Genomic DNA, 15405 nt, shown 5'->3' on the forward strand with positions numbered 1-15405 from the left:
ATCACGCATTTATAGGTCGTCCGATTCTTAAAATGCAACAGGTAATTCTGAAATTGTATGGAATTGTAGATAGATTGTACCATAGATCGACTCGTAATCCTGGACATGACACAGGCAACTCAATACACTCAGAAACAAACTTTAAAAAATTAAAAAGCTCTTACGTGAATTTCATCAAAGACAAAAAGCGCGCTGTTTGCCGTGGTTGGAGAACAGGTTAGCTTCATTTTGATTTTTTCGATTTTTGTAATTCAATTATTCGATGCTCAATTCACCAAACCATTCACAATGGGAACGTTTCTGCAGTGACGTAAAATCTCACTGACGTAAAAAACGAAACAAATTCGGATCAAATAAAAACCCTGAACTAGCGCTTAGAATACGCCCCAATTCAAATGTTAAAAAAAAAAAATGGTACAATTTTGTTAGCTGAGGTCCACCCAAAAAACATTGTACCTTAACCCACAGCACCTAAAACGAGGACGGATGTTGCGTCGGTAAGCCGAAGACTTATTACCCTTGCAGTCCTTAACTATTACAAATACGAAAGAAAAATAATTCTTAAATAACATAAATTGTTATTCGAGGATCAGGAGAAATATAAGTCAACAGTTATCTTAACTTGCACACCCTATGAAAACCGACGGACATGACTTTATGTCTATAAGATGATGTCTTAGGATGAGCGAGAATATATTTACATATATACTTCGCTTTTTTAGCGGTACAAACGTCTGACCGAAATAAATGTATACCGTCTGCGCGAATAGGGAATCGTACACAGTTAAAAAAAAGTATTGAGTTTGTATAGTACTTAGTTTAATAATTTCGTCACCAAAAACTTAAAACCACAAAATTTTAATTTTAAAATGTTTATCGCGTTTCCATATATTTAATATTTACGTATACACATTAATATTCACATATACACATCAATATAAATTTCGTATCTAAAAGAGATGGACTTAAATACATTTTTCCAGCAGCTTGGCCCACTTTTTTTTTTTGTATGTATGAGAATCATTCTTTGGGTTCCCTTTTTTCATTACGCTCAGTTGCTTTTTGACGGCGGTCGCGTTCGGATTTGAAACAATACTTAAGAAGTTGTACAAAAATTTGTTAAAATTCGAAAACGTTTCGTGTAACAAAAAAGAATGCTGTGTAATTTTAATTCAAAAGGAAACAAAAGGAAGAAGTATAAAAAAACAATTTAACGGCGGTACAACAAAATAATTAAGGAATCTATTTGGTCACTTCATTGAAACTATGCCAAAGTGAAATCTGTTAAACAGATCTGTTGTTAATTTGTTTGTTTAGCAAATGACTTCAAATAATTTTTTAATCATACTCATCAGTGCAGTGGTTTTAGTGGCCTAAAATACGAGGTATTTAGAAATATTAAATTCGAGTGCCTTACGTAACGTAAGAAATTGTGTATCCACAAGCGCTAAGTGGAGATCTGTGGAGTCAGCGCGTTTGCATTTATGGGACATTAGAGATTTATGAAAATGTAGCTGACTGATAGAGTTTTCAAATTAGTAAGAAAGAAGTTTCGATAAGTAATGGGGAATTGTTTGTGCTGGCTTGAATTTTATGGTAATGTCTGGAATTTTGTAGAGTCAGTTTTCTCGGGTTTCGATTGAAGTTTTTGAGCTTGTTTTGGTAATAGTAGGCTCATGTGTCATAACTTATGTATAATGCGATGAACAATATTCGGTTCCACAAAGAATGGGTTTCAGATTAATATTTTTATTAATGGATATGCAGAAACATTTGTCAGTATTTGCAGTGCTAATATAATATACTTTCTAAACTTTACTTAAAAACCTAATTAAAGTAGTTATGTTTTCATCTTTATAATTTTTAATTTTTGTATTTTTTTTTTAAATAATTTTTTATGGTAGTTTTGGGTACAAAACGTAACATTGCATTATTTTATATTCTCTTTGTAAGCAAATTTATTTTTTAATAATCATAATGGAAGCACTGTTAGTATTTCCGCTAAAATCGTACTCTAATTGTACTCTAAGATAACCATTTGGTTATAAAAGCTTAAAGGCATGGAAAAAGAAATAAATTGGATCAGACCATTTTTGGTAACGACACTTCAAAAAATAAAAAGGCTATTTCTGAGAAATGGCTTGTTTTAAAGTATTGTGTCCTTGACCACTATCACGAAATCCCGATCACGAAAAAATCTTATTCGGAATTATCACCCAAGAAGGACATTCAACCCTTATATTTCTATACATTTTTAAAATTGTTGTGGCGTAGCATGTCTGTGGGCTAAAATATATTTCGGCAGAAAAGTAGGCAACAACACTTTTAGTACAAGCTGGCAGTTAATTGATGCAAGACTTTTTTGGGTATATTACCAATTGTAGGATTTCTGAATCCAGCAAGTCAGATTCTGAGTCATGACTAGAACTTTAATTCATTGAAAATATTACCCTTTTCATTCGCACGTGCTTTTATAACAAAACATAAAAGCATCAGCAAGAGCCAGCACTTGATATTATATATATCTACATTCTACATTTACATTTTGCAGTCGTTGTAAAGCGGATTGACAAGCATTCGAAAGAATGTGTAATAGGGTTCCTCCTAAAAACATAGGTTCCCAAACCTTTTAACAAATTTCATATTTCAGAAGCATTCAGTTAAATTAAATCCTACTCGACTAATTCTAATAATTCTAAAATATTTTGCAAGGAGAATTAAAATTACAAACAACGGGCGGTGGTAATCCCGGCTTTTTATACATGTAGAATGGCTTTTTTACAGAATTTGTTGTGTATATCCTGAAAACAAAATGTATGAAACATTAATTTCTTAAAATAATATTATCGGACCTAAAACTTTAAACAGAGTTCAAAATGATAGTTACTCCTAGAAATGCTGTAATGAATACTATTTAAAAGACATATCTAAGACTATGTTCACTAAGAAACGTATTTCAAACAAATAGTTATAAATTACATTTGAAAAAAAGAATAGAAAAAAATTTTTTCTTCTAAAATTTTTGTGGCTTTTTTGTATCGTTTTTTTTTTTTTAAACAGCTTTCTCCAACTCCCTCTTCGACAAAAATACTTTTTCAGTGCGTTCTTGGTTTTTATTACATGTGTATATATTTGATATATACGTAGTAAAATCTATTTTCTAATATACTTACAAAATATACTTTATGGAAAAAGTGCAAAAACAGGCCCAAAAAGGTATCACTATTTTTTAATAGAAACATTAAAAAGACATCCTTAATTGATTGAAAATACACATTAAAAAGATACAAAAATTCACTTGCTAAATTTTTTTTTAATCAATTAATTTTTTTTAATCCTCAAATCCTACCTTTAGGTATTTATGTATAGGTATAATATGTCTATTGTGATTTATAAATAAAATAAACTCCTTCATTGTCCAAACTGAGCCAGACAAAGGTTTTTTTTTTGGTATGATATGACATGAATCCAAAATAGAATTAGGCACAAACTCAGGTAGCTTAAGCAAGGATTTTTTCAGCTAAAGGAAAATAACTGGGAAATTGGCAAAATGCCAAAATAGTAATTGAATTAAGCTTTACAAGTGGGAATTTTTCGTAATTCCAATTTGTGCTTTTGTATTATTGTCTTAAAAAAGAATGAATTCAAAAATTATAATAGGCACGACGAAATAAGAATATATTAAAGCTAGTAATGTATCATTTTACAAGAGAACAATTTAAAAGAAAACTTATTTTTCCTTTGCTAATTTTTCTTCGCAGTTGGATCCTTCTTTATTTTAAGGAATCACCTAAGTTTTGCTGAGCGATTTTTTTCCTAAATTGTATTCCCTTGAGGATAAACTATTTTATTATTTTATATACTTTTTCACATTTTATTTTACCGACCTTTTAATAAATATTTTAAAGCAAACAATAATATTTGCGTGGGCATACTCACCGGATAAAAAACAAACAAAAAAGTGCGCAGTAATAAAACCGCAGTTTAGCATGTTATAAATCAAGAAAGTAAAAAATGTTACTTTCAAAAAATGTGGTTTGCTTTTTCTATATGAAAAAGTTCAACCCAAACTCTGAGTTTCCATGAAGCGTTTGTTCCTTTGAATAGCGCAGTCTGAAGTTCGCTTAGCGACAAAGACTAAAATTTGAGATTTGCAAATGCAATCTAGGGACAAAGTTACACATTAAAACAACAAATTACAACCGAATTATAACACAGTTTTAACGCTAAACTTGCGCTGCTTATCCTGGCATATCTGCTACGTATATTATTGATTGTTGCACTTTAAAGTATTTATTAAAAAGTAAGGTAGTAAATCTAACTATCGGATTTAATTTACGATGTTTTATTAATATATAGAAATTTTTTTTTTTTTTTTGTAACTTGTCAACGGAATACAATTTCTGGTGGTAGATCTTGAAAACAATTAACTGGTTCCAGTCCTCACCTATTGAACTATCCCCTATAATTAGTTAATTATTTCTCGCTTTATTCTTTTCGTGCCTACAAATAGATTGGTTAAATTAACAATAGTAAGTACCTAGTCTACAAGTTGAACCTTTAAATCAAAATAATGCAAAAACAACACATAACTAACATTTATTTATCAATCTTTATTACAAGTGTGTATTTTAACGCTTAGACAAAAAAAAACATAATTTAGGGGTAATGTTGCCCTATTCACTAATAATTCCGTTCTCGGACACAAACTTTTATGTTTATGATGTTTCGATTTATAACCCATTCCACAGTTTGTAGGGCTGATTTCTTAGCTTTGCTTAGTCTAGACTATCAAAAGTCCTGACAAGTCCAGTCAAACGGATGTGGACAAGTAATGATGCAGATTTTAGAATGGTCTTACTAAGGATAATATAATCAAGGATAATATAAGCTCACTCAAAAAACGGAATACCCTACTTTTTAAATATATGTACCCGTTACTCGTATATTAGATTACCCTTTTATTCTACGAGTTAAGAAGGGAGCGTTTTCGACGGATTAGGTCATTCGATGCGATTCATGAATACTTATTATTATCCAAGACGACAAGGCTGAAATCGGGAAGATCAATAACTTACCTGAAAATAGGGTCTGAAACAACGAGCTTAATATTATTATCATACCCGTTACTCGCAGAGTAAAAGGGTATACTAGATTCGTTGAAAAATATGTAACTGGCAGAAGGAAGCGTTTCCGACCATATAAAGTATATATATGTATTCTTGATCAGGATCAATAGCCGAGTCGATATGGTCATGTCCGTCTGTCTGTCCGTCCGTATGAACGTCGAGATCTCAGGAACTACAAAAGCTAGACAGTTGAGATTAAGCATGCAGACTCTAGAGACATAGACGCAGCGCAAGTTTGTCGATTCATGTTGCCACGCCCACTCACCGCCCAAAACTGTCACGCCCACACTTTTGAAAAATGTTCTGATATTTTTTCATTTTCTTATTAATATTGTCAATTTTTATTGTTCTGCAGAAAAACTTTTTGCCACGCTAACGTCCACAAACCGCCCAAAACTGCCACGCCCATACTTTTGAAACATGTTTTGAAACTTTTTCACATTTTTGTTCGTCTTGTAAATTTAACTCTATATACCAAAAATCTTTTTGCTAACGCCCACAAACCGCCAAAAACGGTCAGTGTTGTAATTTCTCTTCGCAATTTCACTAGCTGAGTAACGGGTATCAGATAGTCGGGGAACCCGACTCTCTTGTTTTTAATTTTCTTAACTTAACGAAAATGTAGAATGCAAATACACAAAGGGATATACAAATTGTGAACTTAGGAAGTACAGCAAATATTATTAGAGACCCTCGATTTCTTTCGTCATCAAGACTTTGACACACTTATTTTATGTCGCCATACGGAGAAGATTTAAAGATTTTTAATGTTTTCGTAGTTGTGTATATACCGTAATGTACTCATAAACTGTTTAATGGAAAAGTCATGAAATCCCTTTATTATCCCTTTGTGTAAGAGCGTTCAACGACTGTACAAATTAATGAGAGCGTGTGGGTGTGTCTCTAGATGTGGTTGATGGTCGCCTCTATAGCTTGGTAGGCGACAGGCAAAGATGAAGCCAATTAGCTCTACTCCAATAAGGCCGATGCCCATAATTGGCGTTTGCAGACCTAGCGCTCATTAAATCGATTAACTTCCCGCGATGAACTACACATCCTGTGTAGTAATTGGCCGGATTCAGGCACGAGCCGCTGCAACAACTTGAGGGCAGGAGGTTTGGATTGCTAACATAGTCCAGGGAAGAGCTTTCTCCGCAACAGTGCATCGATTTCTGAATGGCATCGAAGTCTCCTTCCTCTTGAGCAGAGTCAGATTTCCGTGCGTTCACCATAACGTTTCCCATTGCATCCTCAAACTCATCCTTGTTGGTAAAGAGCAAAACAACGAGCGTCAGCTGCAGGATCAGCCAGAACAGCAAGATCTGCAATCGCTTTTAGTAGGGGTTATCCGCGTTGTCAGAATCTAGTCCGTTGTTACCCACTTACTATTTCTATTTCCACGTTTTCCATTTCTCTTGTATATTGAGCGGCAGTTTTTGGCGCGTTGTTCTGTTAAGCAATTTGCTTTAATGACATCTGGAGATTCGCCGTTGACTGATGCTGTTGACTTATGCCCTTAACACACTTTTTCTTTTAGGCTTATATTTAAGTCTGATTCCGAACTTTCTTCTTCTCCCTCTACTATCTCTGTTACATCTGGTAATGTTAGATCTGTTTCTTCGAAGTCTTGATCAGAGTCTTCTGAAGATTCCCCAACTTCAAAAGTTATCGGGCTATCGAAATTTGTTTGAACTTACACCAAGATTATATCTGCGTTTTATAAGTAGAAAATTTTCTCGAAACCTATTGAGAAGTTTTGCTGCTTGTGTCAAATTCGTGTCAAATTGGCGTGCTTCATTAAAGCATTCTACCAATATGCGGGCATGTTTGTGGAAGGTGCCTTGTTGAATTTGCCCACTTTGGCTGAGATATTTGTACGACTTCTGTAATCTCGTTTTAGTCTCTTCAAGATTTGTTTAGTATAGTTTGTCAGTAAATTTATATCTTTCAAAGTGGCATAAATTAACGGTGTAACGGACTAATAGTATTGTTGTCGTCCCTGGATAGATATTATCAGTTATTTCTTTAATAGTAACATAAATTAATATTGACAAAACTGTAGCTTTTTCTACCTATAAGCAGTGAAATTGAGGGCTTCTTGGTGTATCGAGCCTGTTGATATAGGCTCCTTAGAAGTCCTTCACGCTTAAAAAAGGGCGAAATTGGCTCAATACTTGTTTCTTCTATTGCTTTTGGCATTTATTTTTTAAAGAACTTCTTTTTGTTTTTCTAAGTGTTGGGTTTTTTGTTTTTTTTCTAAATTTTATTTATGAACGTACAGAGTATTTATTTGAATATAGGGTATACCGATACCCTTTGTATTTTATTTTTATTTTTAGTTTGAAATTTATCTTTTTATAATTGTTGTACAACATTTTAGGGTGCCTTTATTATTTCTTTGTCTTAATATATATAAAAACATTTTCTTTTAAATTGTTTTATATATGTATATATATTTTCTGTTAAATTTTTAGTAAGTATTCTGGGCTATCATCTATTTTTTTTATATTATTACCCCTCATATTATATTTATATTTATATTTTAATGTATGTGTATATTTTTTGTTTATTTGTATTCTATTTGTTTTGTATACGAGTATAGTCCTATCTGAGGGGTCCTATCTTTGCATATCAAAAACAAAGCGGATACTCGATGCTGAAAAGTTAGTTTTATTTATACCTACATTAAACATTTAATTTCTATCAATGAAATGCGCTGCCTGGAAGAGGCTAACAATAAAATATCTTTTATACCTAATACCCTTCGTTTACCATTATTACAAAAAAAATATTTATATATACTGATCGTAGGAAAACAACATTGGCACGCGAATATATGCATATATAAAAATATAGAGAAAATACGGGAACTGTGTTTCGTCAAACTTACCCCACTGTAATCCTGAGCGATGAGATCTCGACACGTTGGAACCTGGGTGCATATACATATATACATATATGTATATTCGTGCACCAATAACATGTAGATTAATCAAAAACGTAATACACATAAAAAAAGTACACTAAGTAAATTACTTGAATCCCGCACTTGTTTTGGAAGTAACTGCAATTACCTTGTTTTTTTGTTTTGCCGGCTGTGGCACTAAACTGCTCATATATGTTAAGTGGACTCCGCCTTTCACGCTGTACGCTATTGAGGCTGCGGGATGCTGGATACAATCCTTTCCAGGGTATGGTGATGGTCCCGACGCCGCTGCACTGATCGCTTGTAGATCCTTACTAGTTTCAATAGTGCCAGCAACACTAACCTCACGGTGTTGAACTTAAGTGTATGTTGTACACCCAGTATCTCGTCTTTCTGGTTGATGACTTCCGCAGTGTTAATCACGTTGGCGGTGTCGTCGGATGCTTTGGACTCCTTGCCACCCATCTTGAGACTTCTTTTACATCTTTCAGCGCAGTCGGTAGGATTTTAGTTTTTTCTTTAGGAGCATTCGTTATGCAGGGGTTTGTTTTAGGATTGGGTCCCCGCTTCTCTCGATACATTACTCTTGACCGAATTTCTTGGCGTTTAAGACAATCTTCACTTAAGTATGATACCCGATAATAGAAACTCGAAGATGGAATCTCGAGAATTAAATTCCCGAGAATAGACTTTCCGAGAATTGAACTCCCGAGAATTGAATCTCGAGAATTGAACACTGAACACTGAACTGAACACTTTATCGGTGAGCTACGGTCTTGTTATACCGGCTTAGAGCTTTTTCTGAGCTACACCGGACATCGGTCTTCTATGCCAAGTGTTCCCACCTAGGAGTCATATTTCTAGATTTCCCATACTTTGGGAGTACCCCCTCGGTGAACTGTTCCCGTAACTGGAGTAGGTTTTTTTCTGCGACCTATTGCAGCCGCTAAACTGGTCATCGGCAACTCGTTTATTGTCGACTTGCGTTTTCGTTATCCCGTTCCGTCTGACTCAACGCGATGATAGTACCCCTTCCCCTGCTTTAGATTCTGGTTGTGAATCTTCAAAGTCTTATGATCTTACAAAAAGGGTGTACGTAACAGGCTCGAAGTGATCCATCACACTTGCTGACTGCGCTATCTGGGCTATTATGTATAAAAGTTTTTTTATTATTATTTGTAATATAGTTAAAGATGGATAAAAAGTTTTTTTTTTTTTCTTTTATTCGACATATGGTTCAATCGATCTGTCTTGCAGGGCTAGGAGGTACTCCTCCCGGCAAACTAAACCCATGGTAGGGTTGTACCTGTCTAAAAGACGCATGTCCTGCCTGAGCTTGTTGCTCAGGCGCCAGTCCTTCTCCTGAAGATAGGCGAGGTCCAGGCGGAGTCGGCGCAGGACCTCCTGGTACCGGGACAGTGTCTTTCGTTCTTCTTTCGTTTGTCTTTTCAGCCGATTTATTACGTTCCGTATAGGCCGGCGGGCATTCCTGGTTTGTCGTCGGGGTCCTGTCACCTCCAACTCCAACAGTTGGATTTGTAGTTCCTGGAGCTGGTCCTCTCCTTTATGGACGCTGTCCTGATAGCCTCCCACGCATTCTTGCGTGTTGCTCAATTGGGAGAGGATTTGCCTTAGTTGTGTCCGGACTAGCTGGGACTGATCGGCAGTCTCTTGGATCTGGGTCCTCAGGGACTCGGATGTTACGTTGCTCATGTTGTTTGTTTGCTTCTAATACCATGTTCCGTGCTCCGCCAGTTATATAGGGAGTATCTGGACACGGCTGCAAATTCTTAGGTGACATATAAGTCCTTTGCGTGGAACACTACGACACTTTTGCACTGAGCGTTACCCAGCGCACGCGATTTGGACCGAGCTTGGCATTACACCCTCCTGCCTTTTTACTTTGCCGGTAGTTTTTCCGATAGACAACTTCTCCAATTAAAAATTCTACTGGCTGGCTGCGGGTGTTATACGACTTTTCCGCTCTTCCATCCTGTCATGTCCTGTCAAGCCCCTGCACTACTTTATCGGAGCATTATATGCATCCTAACTTCCTCAGAACTGGGTAGACAGAGCCGTGGGTGATCAATCGCATTCCGAACATGGCATAGTATGATTCCACACCGATCGACTTATGAAAGCCACTGCGAAGGGTTCATTCAATTCGGCTGATTTGGGAATCCCGACTTCCTTGATTAGTTGCAATTGTAGCCGGAGAAGTTGTAGCACTGATCGATTTACCCTTTCAGCGGCATTGGCTTGTGGGGAACAGAGCCCGGTTCTTACATGTTGTATGTCATAGCGGTTCATTAGGTCAGCATTCTGGTATTCTGGTACCCCATACTGATGGAAGATGGACGTACTTACTTCAAGGAATTTGACCACTTCTATTGCAACTGCAGGTTTCATATGCTGTAACCAAACGAATTTCGAAAAATGGTCGAGGCATACAAAAGTAACTGAGTTCCCGGCTTTGTTCCGTAGATACGGTCCCATGAAGTACATAAAAAGCCTTTGTCCGGCTTGTTCAGTTACTCGCTGCTCTCCCATGGGTGGGCGATTATTCTTGATGGTGGTGTATACTTCACATGCCTTCACTATCTTTTGCACATCCATCACTAGCCAGTAGTAAAACTGTCGTAGTTTTGCCAAGTTTTGCATCCGTGTCCGTGATGCTTCCTTGGTACAGTGTCCTGTACACGTCGCTGATGAGGTCTTGGTACGGCCTGTGATCCTTGAATTCCTTGACTTTATTATTTCTTGGGCTCCATGGTCCATACTATTTTTTTTAAATTAAATTTTTGGTATGCAAAGCAGTGCAATGGAAACGACAATTTTTTTTCGATGTTGCACGCTTCCTTGTTCTGGGCTCTTCCTTCTATGATGATATTGTTTTCATCCTTCCTGTTTCAGCTGGAAGTCGCCGGTATTGGCATTTTGTATCAATATATTCAGTCACGAATTGAATGATTTATTGACCGTATTTAATATATAATAATAAAAAAACATATATAATCTAACAAACTGGTTTCTGATTCTGACGTCCTCTACGATCATACCACGGTTTTGAGCTTTAGAGTTTTGTTCTTATTTTTTGATTTAAGTCCCGGTTTGTTTATGTCTGCAGTCCCGAAATCTGTGCTGATAGGTTCCGATTTAGATTTTACTTGGTATTATTATTTGTTTTAAGTACTTTTAAATTGTTTTAATATTATCAGCCATTAAAATGCCTTTATAAATGCGTTTAATATTAATAATATAATCCTAAAGTGTGGGAACGTGCTGATATGTTCCGATTTAGGTTTTACTATAGTATTATTATTTGTTTTAAGTACTTTTTAATTTTAAATTGTTTTAATATTATCATCCATTAAAATATAAATGCGTTTAATATTAATAATATTAAATTGGTCAGCAACAGGAAAGTGATATTATTCAAATTAGCTTGTCATAGTTTTAAATATTCTGTTATTATTTAGTTTATATGCCTTTATGAAAGCATTTATTATTAACAATACAAAAAGTCTAGTAATCATATTTAAATTCATAGTTTATTGCTGCTAGACATGATCTGGACTAGCTGCACATCGTTGTGTGGTGACTTCCGGAGGGTTAATCTATGAATTTTTCAGACATACTCTGAATCCCTGGCTTGTGTAGCACTGGACTGGATCACGCGTCTGGTTTTTCGTATCAACCTCAACCTTTTGTGTTCCAGGTTGCTTCAAGGTGAGTATTTTTAGGTGGCTGTAGTCGATGATTGCGTTAGTTTCATCCTCATACATTTTCATGGGGCCTCCCGTAGCTGAGTATTCTTGTTCCTTGCTTGGAATCCCAGCTTGAGAAGCTCGCCAATGATCCACGGACAAGGAGTGGAATAATGGAGGTGACGGATGACAATGCGGAAGCCCCAATCAACCCTTTACCTGTGGGAGGGGCTGCCGCTCTCAACTAGGATATATTTAATTTTATTATAAGCGTTCATTACGTAAACATTAGAAGTCATCGTCCGTGATTTAACTTATGTTCTTTTTTATTATGTAGGTACGCTTTGCGTATACACATAATATTTTCACAAGGTGATTCTATGAAGTCTACTTTATGTACTCGCGAGAATATTTACTTTTATCCTACCGACTCCGCCAGTTTTGTTTTTGCTTCGGAAATATAATAAAAGAAAACGATTTTTTTATTTTAGCGTATTTTAGCGGAGTTTTATTGGTAAAGATCTTTTAAGTTAGAATGTGACCTCATGAATAGGTTTTCAGGCAGAATCTTTTGTTAAATTAATTTGGATTGGTTAAAGCCTTTATGCTAACGAATGGGTTTGCAGGATGATGGCAGGTGCCAAATTGGCCACGCTGCTATATCCAAGTACTGAACTCCATTAGGAGAAAGGCAAACAAGAGAAATAGTAAGCCATGCCGCGTACCCGCGTATAGTCACTGGGACGAATAGATCTGAGCTAAACTCGACACGTATGCGATATACTACACCTAAGTTATCGGATCTAGTATTGAACTTTCAAGCGAGGGTAGCAGCTAATAGAGTTAACATCGAACCTTGAATAGTTTTCATGGAAATCAAGCTACGTAAACGCCTTTTATCAACTATGTCACTCACAGCCTTTTCGGAAAATATGGCTGAAACTGATGCAATAGGCAACATGAGTCTCTCGAACATATTATACAACCCAAAAGCTCGTGCTGTAGCGAGTGCCTCGTTGGGTATTGTTATTTCTTCTTTCATAAACCTATATGCAATCGTATCAGACGCTCCTGAAGACCTCCTCATAATTACTGAACTACCATATCCGTATAAATGCCATATGACTGCTGTAGGAATTCTAAAGAGTTCTATTCTATAGAGTTCAAAAGCCGTTTCTCCCTTTGACAGCAAAACGTAATTGGTTCGTTTAAAAGTGCGATACTCACCAGAAAATGTATCCCCAATATTAAATAAAGTATTAGCTCGATAATGTAAACCCATGTGAGTATACATAGTAGAATCAACCTCCGCCAACTTCATTTTAATATTACCTAAGAAATCAATCGTCAATACTACATTAGGTTTAGATCGACTCGACTCCGTGGTTGCGCGTAACTTTATAACAATGGCTTTAAATTTATATATAAAGTTCTCAACGCTACTAGAAAATGTCGTCGAATCACCATCTTCAGCATACATAAATAATATAATGTATAATGTTTAGGATTAGATGGTAGCCTGGGGAAGTCAGCATTTTGAGCTTTAGTATCAGAAACATTTTCACCTATTGGCTTCATCGCTTGCATTAAGCCTGCAATCGTTGGAACACCCAAAGTGCTTAAATCGCCAAATAAAGGTGGATACACTGATGCTAAATTATGTGATCTATTATCATACCGAGATTCTCTATAATTAAGACCGCTCTGCAGGACACAAAAACTTAAAACATTCGAATAGTGTGTCCTGAATTGAACCCTTAACTCTAAAGGTGACTTGAAATAAAAAGATTTCCATGAACATTACTACTAAATGCACTCTCGAGGTTAGGTATTGTGAAATAAATGGAACTCCGTGGACCTTTTATTTTATTTCTTGGATTTATTTTGGGAGCAGCAATGGTGCCGCTTCCCATGTCAAAATGGATCTGAGTTTTACATTATTCCTTAGGTTCTAATTAAGCCTAGGTCTCCTAGCTGCGCTGCCCACAGTTGGTCAGCAGAGGGACGGTTATGTATATATCTTATATATTATATATATATGCTGTCTTTAAGCTGGAGTGCAATGGTATATGTATGCACTTGAGTTCGATCGGGCGGTCGGCGTATGCAACAGAATGCTTACATTTGCTCTTTCTTGGTGCACGCTGATCGACTCATATTTCGGCCACTTAGGCTAAAGACCGGAGCTCTGTTTATGTAAGCAGTGCAACAAACTCGATACAGTAGATATTCAATATATGTGCATACTACAATTGTTGTCCTAACTTCAACGGTACAAATCTTAACTCTCTCCTCTGAAAAATCATATAGAGCGCGTGACTCTGTTGTTGTTGTAGAACCCTCACCTGTTGTAGATGGACCCATTGATTAAAAGTTAAAAAGTTTTGTATGCCTGCAGTCAACGGTTAAGACATTTACAAGGAGTTTAAATGTTTGTGTCGTATTGATTTGAATAACTCCTATAGTTGGCTTTGATTTAAGGTTATTCACTAATAGGTATCTCGGGATACACTCTGATTGGCTGATTTTGATGTCTTGGCTATTTGAGTATACGTCACTTATACGTATTGTTTATATTTATGTATTGCCACTCTAAAGTTATGAAAAAGAAAACATTAGCCTATCTTCATGTACTGTTTGTGTTTCATCTTCTATATTTGATACTGATATCTTTCTTTTGTCTTCTATTTTCTCTACCTTATATGGTTCTGTGTATATAAAGTCTAGCTTATGTCCTGTTTAATTTTATAATAAAACTTGGTCTCTACTACTGGTCTCTACTTTTGTCATTTTTGTTTTGCTTTGTGCTTTTCTAAGATTATTCTAGCTCTTTTCTTCTAGTCTCAATCTATTATATCAATCTATCAAGTATATTATATCTATTATATCTACGTTATTAAAATGCTTAGGTAAATTTCCTGAACTACTTCATATGGGGAATAGTCTGTTGCCATAAAAGTGGTAGTGTGGCATCCCTCCACTGTTCTACTGTCCTAAGTTTTACAAAACTCTTTCATTAGTGTATTTTTTATTCTTTTCCCATGTCCGTAATGAACGTCTTTATGGGACCGCACTTCAGAATAAAATCTTCAAGTATAGCGTTTGCTACTGTTTTTGCAGTTTTATTCATTATCGGTATTGCTACAAGGTATTTGGTTACATCGCAGATTTAGGTGCCTGCATATAAATTTCCTTGTTCTGTCTTCTTTTACGTTTAACCTTTACTATAAATAAATACTATAAATAAATTGACACCTTTATTTATATCTCGTGTTATAATCCTTTATTAAGTCTGTCCGTATGAAGGCTGTGATCTATAGCTGTGAACTATAAAAGTTAGTATAATTAAAATCAAAAGTCATATTCGTTTTTAGATTTATAGTAACAATTGTTTTTTCAGATTGGAGATTTAAGGAACAAATAGAACATTCAAACAAATTTAACAGGATAAGGGTAATTCAATATTAATTTCCTAACTGATATCTCCATGCTTATGTTTTCTCTGAGTCCTCTACGTTTCCAAAACATTAATCCATGTTCTTGCTTTGCATCCGTTATTGTTCCCACGTGCTGCGAATTATGATAGATACTTCGAGCAACAGTACGGGTATTCCTAGTGTCAATAGGATGACTCCCATGTATT

General features: G+C 35.6%; 1 pseudogene; it reads right to left on the reverse strand.

Annotated features, from left to right (window-relative positions):
• Positions 1–5991: 5991 nt before the first annotated feature.
• LOC122624308 lies at positions 5992–6539 on the reverse strand (annotated as a pseudogene).
• Positions 6540–15405: the final 8866 nt, after the last annotated feature.

Source organism: Drosophila teissieri, chromosome X (genome assembly GCF_016746235.2).
Source record: "Drosophila teissieri strain GT53w chromosome X, Prin_Dtei_1.1, whole genome shotgun sequence".
Taxonomy (NCBI): domain Eukaryota; kingdom Metazoa; phylum Arthropoda; class Insecta; order Diptera; family Drosophilidae; genus Drosophila; species Drosophila teissieri.